Here is a 13,662-nt window from a genome sequence, read left to right on the forward strand (position 1 = left end):
ATTATTTTTCTTGTTCTTCTGCTTTTTGAGATCTAATTTGACCCCCTGAACATGCTCAAAAACTCACCAAACTTTGCCCAAAATTCAGAATCGGCGAAAAATTAGAGTTTTTCAGGGCCATTTTTTTTTTCGTCAAAAAATGGCGCGACAGCGCCACCGACAAAAGTCAAAATACATTGCGCCTATGGGAGACGCCCCTAGGTCAACTTTGTCGTAAAGCTACGAAATTCGGGACACGCATTCCTCTCGTGAGGACAAAAAAAAAAAATCATTGTGACCACGCCCCCAGACTTACTCGGTGTACGTCCTCTAGACAAGTGGGGCATCTAAATTTATCCAAATTTTAAGGATAACTTTTACGGTCTCTGTGCGACGGAGCCGGCAACGTTTCCCAGAATTCTGACTATTTGGCCTTCAGAGTGGCCTATAAACAATAGTTTTTCCAAATGACATGATATTTTGAACAAAATTCTAATTTGCCATCCTGATCATACAAGTATGAGAGCCAAAGTCATATTTTGTACGTACTGGTACGGTCTCTGTGCCGTGGAGCTGCAAATATACTGTCACAAATGGGAAAACGCCAAATCTTTGAAATGTTCACATTTACGCTTCACACTTTAACGAACTCCTCCTAGTGCGTTTGGCCCACTGATCTCAAAATCAGTGTACCTGCTCTAGACAAGTGGGGCATCTAAAGTTATTCAAATTTTATGGATAACATTTACGGTCTCTGTGCAGCTGAGCCGCAAACTTTTCGCAGAATTTGGACTATTTGGCCTTCAGAGTGGCCTATAAACAAGTGTTTTTCCAAATGACATGACATTTTGCACACAATTCTCATTTGCCATCCCCAAAATAAAAAGTATGGGAGCCAAAATCATATTTGGTAAAGCGTAGCCGTAGCGATGACAGAAACATCCCATGTTATCCCTATGGGGAAACCGCAAAATCTCTAAAATGACCACATTTTTACACTTCACACTTTAACATACTCCTCCTAGGGCGAATACCCGATCAAGTTCATATTTGGGGAGAATCATCTACACAAGCGGGGCATCAAAAGTTATCCATATTTTGATTTTAAGTGCTACGGTCTCTGTGCGGTAGAGCCGCAAATGTATGTCACAAATGGGAAAAACGCCAAATCCTTGAAATGTTCACATTTATGCTTCACACTTTAATGAACTCCTCTGTGGGCAATAGCTCGATCAAGCTCATATTTTGGGAAAATAATCTACACAAGCGGAGCATCAAAAGTTATCCATATTTTTATTCCAAGTGTCACGGTCTCTGTGCGCTGGAGCTGCACATTTGACCGACATTTGTGTTCATTTGCACTGGTTAAGCACAGGATTGTACATGTCCAATGTGTCACTGTCTTAGTTCTTAGACAATTGCGTTAGCGCCATCTCTGTAAAATGCAGAGAGCAGAGTCAGAAGGCCGGCGGCCCGCGAGGGCCGTTGGATGCCGCTTGCGGCTTTAATTTTTCTTGTTCTTCTTCAGCGCTTTGATCTCTAATTTGACCCCCTGAACATGCTCAAAAACTCACCAAACTTTGCCCAAAATTCAGAATCGGTGAAAAATTTTATTTTTTCTGGGCCATTTTTTTTTTCGTTAAAAAATGGCGCGACAGCGCCACCGACAAAAGTCAAAATACATTGCGCCTATGGGAGACGCCCCGAGGTCAACTTTGGCGTAAAGCTACGAAATTCGGGACACGCATTCCTCTCGTGAGGATAAACAAAAAAAAACATTGTGGCCACGCCCCCAAACTTACCCTATGGCCGCCATCTTCCTTTGAAAATGAAAACAAGCTGAGTTAGCCATTTTGTTTACGTCAAACTTTGACGAACTCCTCCTAGGGCGTTTTGCCCACCGACTTCAAAATCGGCGTACGTCCTCTGGACAAGTGGGGCATCTAAAGTTATTCAATTTTTTGAGATACCTTTAACGGTCTGTGTGCGGCGCAGCCGCAAAGTTGGACAACTTATTTTGGAATATTGCAGATCTAAAAATTGCTCCCATTTGATCAAAACCAGTCCGATTAGGACCAAATTTGAATCAGTTGTTAAACTTTCTAGTTTGGACCAGTTTAGGCTGACAAAATTGAAATGGCCGCGATAGCGCCCCCTACAGAGTGACCTTTAAATTAACATTGAAGGTCAAAAATTAGTTTTACCAAAATTGTCTAAACTTTACCCAAAATTCTATTTTGCCGTCCCGATCACAAAAGCCAATCACAAAAATGCCTAAATTTTTACGGCGTAGTCGTAGCGATGACAGAAACCTCCCATGTTATCCCTATGGGAAAACCACCAAATCTCTCAAATTACCACATTTTTATGTTTTACACTTCAACGAACTCCTCGTAGTGCGTTTTGCCCACCAACCTCAAAATCGGTGTACGTCCTCTAGACAAGTGGGGCATCTAAAGTTATCCAAATTTTAAGGATAACTTTTACGGTCTCTGTGCGACGGAGCCGTAAACGTTTCCCAGAATTCTGACTATTTGGCCTTCAGAGTGGCCTATAAACAATATAGTTTTTCCAAATGACATGATATTTTGAACAAAATTCTAATTTGCCATCCTGATCATAAAAGTATGAGAGCCAAAGTCATATTTTGTACGGCGTAACCGTAGCGATGACAGAAACATCCCATGTTATCCTTATGGAAAAATCGCAGAATCGCTCAAATCACCACATTTTTACGCTTCACACTTTAATGAACTCCTCCTAGGGCGATTGTCCGATCAAGTTCATATTTGGAGAATATCATCTACACAAGCGGGGCATCAAAACTTATCCATATTTTGATTCTAAGTGCTACAGTCTCTGTGTGGCGGACCCGCAAATATATGTCAGAAAACCGCGATATCTCTAAAATGACCACATTTTTATGCTTCACACTTTAATGAACTCCTCCGTGGGCAATAGCTCAATCAAGCTTTACTTTGGGAAATATCATCTACACACGCGGGGCATCAAAAGCTATCCATATTTATATTCCAAGTGCTACGGTCTCTGTGCGGCGGCGCAGCAAATTTGACTGACACTTGTGTTCATTTGCACTGGATTGGCCATGTCGAATGTGTCGCCGTCTGTCAAGTTCTTTTTTAATTCAAGACACAATAAGGGCGCCATCTTTATCAAGTCGAAAGCGCAGAGTCGGAAGGCCGGCGGCCCGCGAGGGCCGTTGGATGCCGCTTGCGGCTTTAATTAGGCCCGAGCCCCAGCAGGGGGAGGGCCTATTGCTCCCGCAACGCTGCCGAAGGCAGCGTTGCAACTGTCTGACCAAACATGCGGGCGCAGCCCGCATGTTTGGTACCCCGTCGCCCCTGGCAAGTACAGTGAACTAGCCCATGCCGAAGGCATGGATCATGCATACTTACTCCTGCTATGACAGAAATAGTCAACAATTAGTGAATGGGCGTAGCCCATTCACTAATTGTTGACAACAGCAGCGCGAAGCGCTGCATTCCTCCAAAAACCCTCCTGGCATCGTCCCGTACGCGAGAATCCATGCCGCAGGCATGGGCCATGCTTGTATCTGCTCAAATCAATGGAAGTCTATGGGGAGTGGGCGGGGCATCCCGACGGAATAGGGAGTGACGAGCGCGTAAGCGCTCGTAATGATGATTCCACCCCATGGCGGCATCGGGAAGGCTTAGAGCTTTCAAACGATGTATCATTTGTTGTTATAGTAAAAACGGCTATATTGTTTTTGCTAAAAATATTATTATTATTATTATTATTATTATTTTTCTTGTTCTTCTTCAGCGCTTTGATCTCTAATTTGACCCCCTGAACATGCTCAAAAACTCACCAAACTTTGCCCAAAATTCAGAATCGGCGAAAAATTTTATTTTTTCTGGGCCATTTTTTTTTTCGTTAAAAAATGGCGCGACAGCGCCACCGACAAAAGTCAAAATACATTGCGCCTATGGGAGACGCCCCGAGGTCAACTTTGGCGTAAAGCTACGAAATTCGGGACACGCATTCCTCTCGTGAGGATAAACAAAAAAAATCATTGTGGCCACGCCCCCAAACTTACCCTATGGCCGCCATCTTCCTTTGAAAATGAAAACAAGCTGAGTTAGCCATTTTGTTTACGTCAAACTTTGACGAACTCCTCCTAGGGCGTTTTGCCCACCGACTTCAAAATCGGCGTACGTCCTCTGGACAAGTGGGGCATCTAAAGTTATTCAATTTTTTGAGATACCTTTTACGGTCTGTGTGCGGCGCAGCCGCAAAGTTGGACAACTTATTTTGGAATATTGCAGGTCTAAAAATTGCTCCCATTTGATCAAAACCAGTCCGATTAGGACCAAATTTGAATCAGTTGTTAAACTTTCTAGTTTGGACCAGTTTAGGCTGACAAAATTGAAATGGCAGTGATAGCGCCCCCTACAGAGTGACCTTTAAATTAACATTGAAGGTCAAAAATTAGTTTTACCAAAATTGTCTAAACTTTACCCAAAATTCTATTTTGCCGTCCCGATCACAAAAGCCAATCACAAAAATGCCTAAATTTTTACGCCGTAGTCGTAGCGATGACAGAAACCTCCCATGTTATCCCTATGGGAAAACCACAAAATCTCTCAAATTACCACATTTTTATGTTTTACACTTTAACGAAGTCCTCCTAGTGCGTTTTGCCCACCAACCTCAAAATCGGTGTACGTCCTCTAGACAAGTGGTGTATCTAAAGTTATCCAAATTTTAAGGATAACTTTTACGGTCTTTGTGCGACGGAGCCGCAAACGTTTCCCAGAATTCTGACTATTTGGCCTTCAGAGTGGCCTATAAACAATAGAGTTTTTCCAAATGACATGATATTTTGAACGAAATTCTAATTTGCCATCCTGATCATACAAGTATGAGAGCCAAAGTCATATTTTGTACGGCGTAACCGTAGCGTTGACAGAAACATCCCATGTTATCCTTATGGGAAAATCGTAGAATCGCTCAAATCACCACATTTTTACGCTTCACACTTTAACAAACTCCTCCTAGGGCGATTGTCCGATCAAGTTCATATTTGGAGAATATCATCTACACAAGCGGGGCATCAAAACTTACCCATATTTTGATTCTAAGTGCTACGGTCTCTGTGTGGCGGACCCGCAAATATATGTCAGAAATGGGAAAACAGCGAAATCTCTAAAATCACCACATTTTTACGCTTCACACTTTAACGAACTCCTCCTAGGCCGATTGCCCGATCAAGCTCATATTTGGGGAAAATCATCTACACAAACGGGGCATCAAAAGTTATCCATATTTTGATTTTAAGTGGTACGGTCTCTGTGCCGTGGAGCTGCAAATATACTGTCACAAATGGGAAAAACGCCAAATCCTTGAAATGTTCACATTTACGCTTCACACTTTAACAAACTCCTCCGTGGGCAATAGCTCGATCAAGCTTTACTTTGGGAAAAATTATCTACACAAGCGCGGCATCAAAAGTTATCCATATTTTTATTCCAAGTGCTACGGTCTCTGTGCGGCGGCGCAGCAAATTTGACTGACACTTGTGTTCATTTGCACTGGATTGGCCATGTCCAATGTGTCGCCGTCTGTCAAGTTCTTTTTTTATTCAACACACAATAAGGGCGCCATCTTTATCAAGTCGAAAGCGCAGAGTCGGAAGGCCGGCGGCCCGCGAGGGCCGTTGGATGCCGCTTGCGGCTTTAATTTTTCTTGTTCTTCTTCAGCGCTTTGATCTCTAATTTGACCCCCTGAACATGCTCAAAAACTCACCAAACTTTGCCCAAAATTCAGAATCGGCGAAAAATTTTATTTTTTCTGGGCCATTTTTTTTTTCGTTAAAAAATGGCGCGACAGCGCCACCGACAAAAGTCAAAATACATTGCGCCTATGGGAGACGCCCCGAGGTCAACTTTGGCGTAAAGCTACGAAATTCGGGACACGCATTCCTCTCGTGAGGATAAACAAAAAAAAACATTGTGGCCACGCCCCCAAACTTACCCTATGGCCGCCATCTTCCTTTGAAAATGAAAACAAGCTGAGTTAGCCATTTTGTTTACGTCAAACTTTGACGAACTCCTCCTAGGGCGTTTTGCCCACCGACTTCAAAATCGGCGTACGTCCTCTGGACAAGTGGGGCATCTAAAGTTATTCAATTTTTTGAGATACCTTTTACGGTCTGTGTGCGGCGCAGCCGCAAAGTTGGACAACTTATTTTGGAATATTGCAGGTCTAAAAATTGCTCCCATTTGATCAAAACCAGTCCGATTAGGACCAAATTTGAATCAGTTGTTAAACTTTCTAGTTTGGACCAGTTTAGGCTGACAAAATTGAAATGGCAGTGATAGCGCCCCCTACAGAGTGACCTTTAAATTAACATTGAAGGTCAAAAATTAGTTTTACCAAAATTGTCTAAACTTTACCCAAAATTCTATTTTGCCGTCCCGATCACAAAAGCCAATCACAAAAATGCCTAAATTTTTACGCCGTAGTCGTAGCGATGACAGAAACCTCCCATGTTATCCCTATGGGAAAACCACAAAATCTCTCAAATTACCACATTTTTATGTTTTACACTTTAACGAAGTCCTCCTAGTGCGTTTTGCCCACCAACCTCAAAATCGGTGTACGTCCTCTAGACAAGTGGTGTATCTAAAGTTATCCAAATTTTAAGGATAGCTTTTACGGTCTTTGTGCGACGGAGCCGCAAACGTTTCCCAGAATTCTGACTATTTGGCCTTCAGAGTGGCCTATAAACAATAGAGTTTTTCCAAATGACATGATATTTTGAACAAAATTCTAATTTGCCATCCTGATCATAAAAGTATGAGAGCCAAAGTCATATTTTGTACGGCGTAACCGTAGCGTTGACAGAAACATCCCATGTTATCCTTATGGGAAAATCGTAGAATCGCTCAAATCACCACATTTTTACGCTTCACACTTTAACAAACTCCTCCTAGGGCGATTGTCCGATCAAGTTCATATTTGGAGAATATCATCTACACAAGCGGGGCATCAAAACTTACCCATATTTTGATTCTAAGTGCTACGGTCTCTGTGTGGCGGACCCGCAAATATATGTCAGAAATGGGAAAACAGCGAAATCTCTAAAATCACCACATTTTTACGCTTCACACTTTAACGAACTCCTCCTAGGGCGATTGCCCGATCAAGCTCATATTTGGGGAAAATCATCTACACAAACGGGGCATCAAAAGTTATCCATATTTTGATTTTAAGTGGTACGGTCTCTGTGCCGTGGAGCTGCAAATATACTGTCACAAATGGGAAAAACGCCAAATCCTTGAAATGTTCACATTTACGCTTCACACTTTAACAAACTCCTCCGTGGGCAATAGCTCGATCAAGCTTTACTTTGGGAAAAATCATCTACACAAGCGGGGCATCAAAAGGTATCCATATTTTTATTCCAAGTGCTACGGTCTCTGTGCGGTAGAGCCGCAAATGTATGTCACAAATGGGAAAAACGCCAAATCCTTGAAATGTTCACATTTATGCTTCACACTTTAATGAACTCCTCTGTGGGCAATAGCTCGATCAAGCTCATATTTTGGGAAAATAATCTACACAAGCGGAGCATCAAAAGTTATCCATATTTTTATTCCAAGTGTCACGGTCTCTGTGCGCTGGAGCTGCACATTTGACCGACATTTGTGTTCATTTGCACTGGTTAAGCACAGGATTGTACATGTCCAATGTGTCACTGTCTTAGTTCTTAGACAATTGCGTTAGCGCCATCTCTGTAAAATGCAGAGAGCAGAGTCAGAAGGCCGGCGGCCCGCGAGGGCCGTTGGATGCCGCTTGCGGCTTTAATTTTTCTTGTTCTTCTTCAGCGCTTTGATCTCTAATTTGACCCCCTGAACATGCTCAAAAACTCACCAAACTTTGCCCAAAATTCAGAATCGGCGAAAAATTTTATTTTTTCTGGGCCATTTTTTTTTTCGTTAAAAAATGGCGCGACAGCGCCACCGACAAAAGTCAAAATACATTGCGCCTATGGGAGACGCCCCGAGGTCAACTTTGGCGTAAAGCTACGAAATTCGGGACACGCATTCCTCTCGTGAGGATAAACAAAAAAAAACATTGTGGCCACGCCCCCAAACTTACCCTATGGCCGCCATCTTCCTTTGAAAATGAAAACAAGCTGAGTTAGCCATTTTGTTTACGTCAAACTTTGACGAACTCCTCCTAGGGCGTTTTGCCCACCGACTTCAAAATCGGCGTACGTCCTCTGGACAAGTGGGGCATCTAAAGTTATTCAATTTTTTGAGATACCTTTTACGGTCTGTGTGCGGCGCAGCCGCAAAGTTGGACAACTTATTTTGGAATATTGCAGGTCTAAAAATTGCTCCCATTTGATCAAAACCAGTCCGATTAGGACCAAATTTGAATCAGTTGTTAAACTTTCTAGTTTGGACCAGTTTAGGCTGACAAAATTGAAATGGCAGTGATAGCGCCCCCTACAGAGTGACCTTTAAATTAACATTGAAGGTCAAAAATTAGTTTTACCAAAATTGTCTAAACTTTACCCAAAATTCTATTTTGCCGTCCCGATCACAAAAGCCAATCACAAAAATGCCTAAATTTTTACGCCGTAGTCGTAGCGATGACAGAAACCTCCCATGTTATCCCTATGGGAAAACCACAAAATCTCTCAAATTACCACATTTTTATGTTTTACACTTTAACGAAGTCCTCCTAGTGCGTTTTGCCCACCAACCTCAAAATCGGTGTACGTCCTCTAGACAAGTGGTGTATCTAAAGTTATCCAAATTTTAAGGATAGCTTTTACGGTCTTTGTGCGACGGAGCCGCAAACGTTTCCCAGAATTCTGACTATTTGGCCTTCAGAGTGGCCTATAAACAATAGAGTTTTTCCAAATGACATGATATTTTGAACAAAATTCTAATTTGCCATCCTGATCATAAAAGTATGAGAGCCAAAGTCATATTTTGTACGGCGTAACCGTAGCGTTGACAGAAACATCCCATGTTATCCTTATGGGAAAATCGTAGAATCGCTCAAATCACCACATTTTTACGCTTCACACTTTAACGAACTCCTCCTAGGGCGATTGTCCGATCAAGTTCATATTTGGAGAATATCATCTACACAAGCGGGGCATCAAAACTTACCCATATTTTGATTCTAAGTGCTACGGTCTCTGTGTGGCGGACCCGCAAATATATGTCAGAAATGGGAAAACAGCGAAATCTCTAAAATCACCACATTTTTACGCTTCACACTTTAACGAACTCCTCCTAGGGCGATTGCCCGATCAAGCTCATATTTGGGGAAAATCATCTACACAAACGGGGCATCAAAAGTTATCCATATTTTGATTTTAAGTGGTACGGTCTCTGTGCCGTGGAGCTGCAAATATACTGTCACAAATGGGAAAAACGCCAAATCCTTGAAATGTTCACATTTACGCTTCACACTTTAACAAACTCCTCCGTGGGCAATAGCTCGATCAAGCTTTACTTTGGGAAAAATCATCTACACAAGCGGGGCATCAAAAGGTATCCATATTTTTATTCCAAGTGCTACGGTCTCTGTGCGGTAGAGCCGCAAATGTATGTCACAAATGGGAAAAACGCCAAATCCTTGAAATGTTCACATTTATGCTTCACACTTTAATGAACTCCTCTGTGGGCAATAGCTCGATCAAGCTCATATTTTGGGAAAATAATCTACACAAGCGGAGCATCAAAAGTTATCCATATTTTTATTCCAAGTGTCACGGTCTCTGTGCGCTGGAGCTGCACATTTGACCGACATTTGTGTTCATTTGCACTGGTTAAGCACAGGATTGTACATGTCCAATGTGTCACTGTCTTAGTTCTTAGACAATTGCGTTAGCGCCATCTCTGTAAAATGCAGAGAGCAGAGTCAGAAGGCCGGCGGCCCGCGAGGGCCGTTGGATGCCGCTTGCGGCTTTAATTTTTCTTGTTCTTCTTCAGCGCTTTGATCTCTAATTTGACCCCCTGAACATGCTCAAAAACTCACCAAACTTTGCCCAAAATTCAGAATCGGTGAAAAATTTTATTTTTTCTGGGCCATTTTTTTTTTCGTTAAAAAATGGCGCGACAGCGCCACCGACAAAAGTCAAAATACATTGCGCCTATGGGAGACGCCCCGAGGTCAACTTTGGCGTAAAGCTACGAAATTCGGGACACGCATTCCTCTCGTGAGGATAAACAAAAAAAAAACATTGTGGCCACGCCCCCAAACTTACCCTATGGCCGCCATCTTCCTTTGAAAATGAAAACAAGCTGAGTTAGCCATTTTGTTTACGTCAAACTTTGACGAACTCCTCCTAGGGCGTTTTGCCCACCGACTTCAAAATCGGCGGACGTCCTCTGGACAAGTGGGGCATCTAAAGTTATTAAATTTTTTGAGATACCTTTAACGGTCTGTGTGCGGCGCAGCCGCAAAGTTGGACAACTTATTTTGGAATATTGCAGATCTAAAAATTGCTCCCATTTGATCAAAACCAGTCCGATTAGGACCAAATTTGAATCAGTTGTTAAACTTTCTAGTTTGGACCAGTTTAGGCTGACAAAATTGAAATGGCCGCGATAGCGCCCCCTACAGAGTGACCTTTAAATTAACATTGAAGGTCAAAAATTAGTTTTACCAAAATTGTCTAAACTTTACCCAAAATTCTATTTTGCCGTCCCGATCACAAAAGCCAATCACAAAAATGCCTAAATTTTTACGGCGTAGTCGTAGCGATGACAGAAACCTCCCATGTTATCCCTATGGGAAAACCACCAAATCTCTCAAATTACCACATTTTTATGTTTTACACTTCAACGAACTCCTCGTAGTGCGTTTTGCCCACCAACCTCAAAATCGGTGTACGTCCTCTAGACAAGTGGGGCATCTAAAGTTATCCAAATTTTAAGGATAACTTTTACGGTCTCTGTGCGACGGAGCCGTAAACGTTTCCCAGAATTCTGACTATTTGGCCTTCAGAGTGGCCTATAAACAATATAGTTTTTCCAAATGACATGATATTTTGAACAAAATTCTAATTTGCCATCCTGATCATAAAAGTATGAGAGCCAAAGTCATATTTTGTACGGCGTAACCGTAGCGATGACAGAAACATCCCATGTTATCCTTATGGAAAAATCGCAGAATCGCTCAAATCACCACATTTTTACGCTTCACACTTTAATGAACTCCTCCTAGGGCGATTGTCCGATCAAGTTCATATTTGGAGAATATCATCTACACAAGCGGGGCATCAAAACTTATCCATATTTTGATTCTAAGTGCTACGGTCTCTGTGTGGCGGACCCGCAAATATATGTCAGAAAACCGCGATATCTCTAAAATGACCACATTTTTATGCTTCACACTTTAATGAACTCCTCCGTGGGCAATAGCTCAATCAAGCTTTACTTTGGGAAATATCATCTACACACGCGGGGCATCAAAAGCTATCCATATTTATATTCCAAGTGCTACGGTCTCTGTGCGGCGGCGCAGCAAATTTGACTGACACTTGTGTTCATTTGCACTGGATTGGCCATGTCGAATGTGTCGCCGTCTGTCAAGTTCTTTTTTAATTCAAGACACAATAAGGGCGCCATCTTTATCAAGTCGAAAGCGCAGAGTCGGAAGGCCGGCGGCCCGCGAGGGCCGTTGGATGCCGCTTGCGGCTTTAATTAGGCCCGAGCCCCAGCAGGGGGAGGGCCTATTGCTCCCGCAACGCTGCCGAAGGCAGCGTTGCAACTGTCTGACCAAACATGCGGGCGCAGCCCGCATGTTTGGTAGCCCGTCGCCCCTGGCAAGTACAGTGAACTAGCCCATGCCGAAGGCATGGATCATGCATACTTACTCCTGCTATGACAGAAATAGTCAACAATTAGTGAATGGGCGTAGCCCATTCACTAATTGTTGACAACAGCAGCGCGAAGCGCTGCATTCCTCCAAAAACCCTCCTGGCATCGTCCCGTACGCGAGAATCCATGCCGCAGGCATGGGCCATGCTTGTATCTGCTCAAATCAATGGAAGTCTATGGGGAGTGGGCGGGGCATCCCGACGGAATAGGGAGTGACGAGCGCGTAAGCGCTCGTAATGATGATTCCACCCCATGGCGGCATCGGGAAGGCTTAGAGCTTTCAAACGATGTATCATTTGTTGTTATAGTAAAAACGGCTATATTGTTTTTGCTAAAAATATTATTATTATTATTATTATTATTATTTTTCTTGTTCTTCTTCAGCGCTTTGATCTCTAATTTGACCCCCTGAACATGCTCAAAAACTCACCAAACTTTGCCCAAAATTCAGAATCGGCGAAAAATTTTATTTTTTCTGGGCCATTTTTTTTTTCGTTAAAAAATGGCGCGACAGCGCCACCGACAAAAGTCAAAATACATTGCGCCTATGGGAGACGCCCCGAGGTCAACTTTGGCGTAAAGCTACGAAATTCGGGACACGCATTCCTCTCGTGAGGATAAACAAAAAAAAACATTGTGGCCACGCCCCCAAACTTACCCTATGGCCGCCATCTTCCTTTGAAAATGAAAACAAGCTGAGTTAGCCATTTTGTTTACGTCAAACTTTGACGAACTCCTCCTAGGGCGTTTTGCCCACCGACTTCAAAATCGGCGTACGTCCTCTGGACAAGTGGGGCATCTAAAGTTATTCAATTTTTTGAGATACCTTTTACGGTCTGTGTGCGGCGCAGCCGCAAAGTTGGACAACTTATTTTGGAATATTGCAGGTCTAAAAATTGCTCCCATTTGATCAAAACCAGTCCGATTAGGACCAAATTTGAATCAGTTGTTAAACTTTCTAGTTTGGACCAGTTTAGGCTGACAAAATTGAAATGGCAGTGATAGCGCCCCCTACAGAGTGACCTTTAAATTAACATTGAAGGTCAAAAATTAGTTTTACCAAAATTGTCTAAACTTTACCCAAAATTCTATTTTGCCGTCCCGATCACAAAAGCCAATCACAAAAATGCCTAAATTTTTACGCCGTAGTCGTAGCGATGACAGAAACCTCCCATGTTATCCCTATGGGAAAACCACAAAATCTCTCAAATTACCACATTTTTATGTTTTACACTTTAACGAAGTCCTCCTAGTGCGTTTTGCCCACCAACCTCAAAATCGGTGTACGTCCTCTAGACAAGTGGTGTATCTAAAGTTATCCAAATTTTAAGGATAGCTTTTACGGTCTTTGTGCGACGGAGCCGCAAACGTTTCCCAGAATTCTGACTATTTGGCCTTCAGAGTGGCCTATAAACAATAGAGTTTTTCCAAATGACATGATATTTTGAACAAAATTCTAATTTGCCATCCTGATCATAAAAGTATGAGAGCCAAAGTCATATTTTGTACGGCGTAACCGTAGCGTTGACAGAAACATCCCATGTTATCCTTATGGGAAAATCGTAGAATCGCTCAAATCACCACATTTTTACGCTTCACACTTTAACAAACTCCTCCTAGGGCGATTGTCCGATCAAGTTCATATTTGGAGAATATCATCTACACAAGCGGGGCATCAAAACTTACCCATATTTTGATTCTAAGTGCTACGGTCTCTGTGTGGCGGACCCGCAAATATATGTCAGAAATGGGAAAACAGCGAAATCTCTAAAATCACCACATTTTTACG

Source organism: Eucyclogobius newberryi, unplaced genomic scaffold (genome assembly GCF_026437365.1).
Source record: "Eucyclogobius newberryi isolate DKJ021-1_F unplaced genomic scaffold, fEucNew1.0.hap1 SCAF_19, whole genome shotgun sequence".
Classification (NCBI taxonomy): domain Eukaryota; kingdom Metazoa; phylum Chordata; class Actinopteri; order Gobiiformes; family Gobiidae; genus Eucyclogobius; species Eucyclogobius newberryi.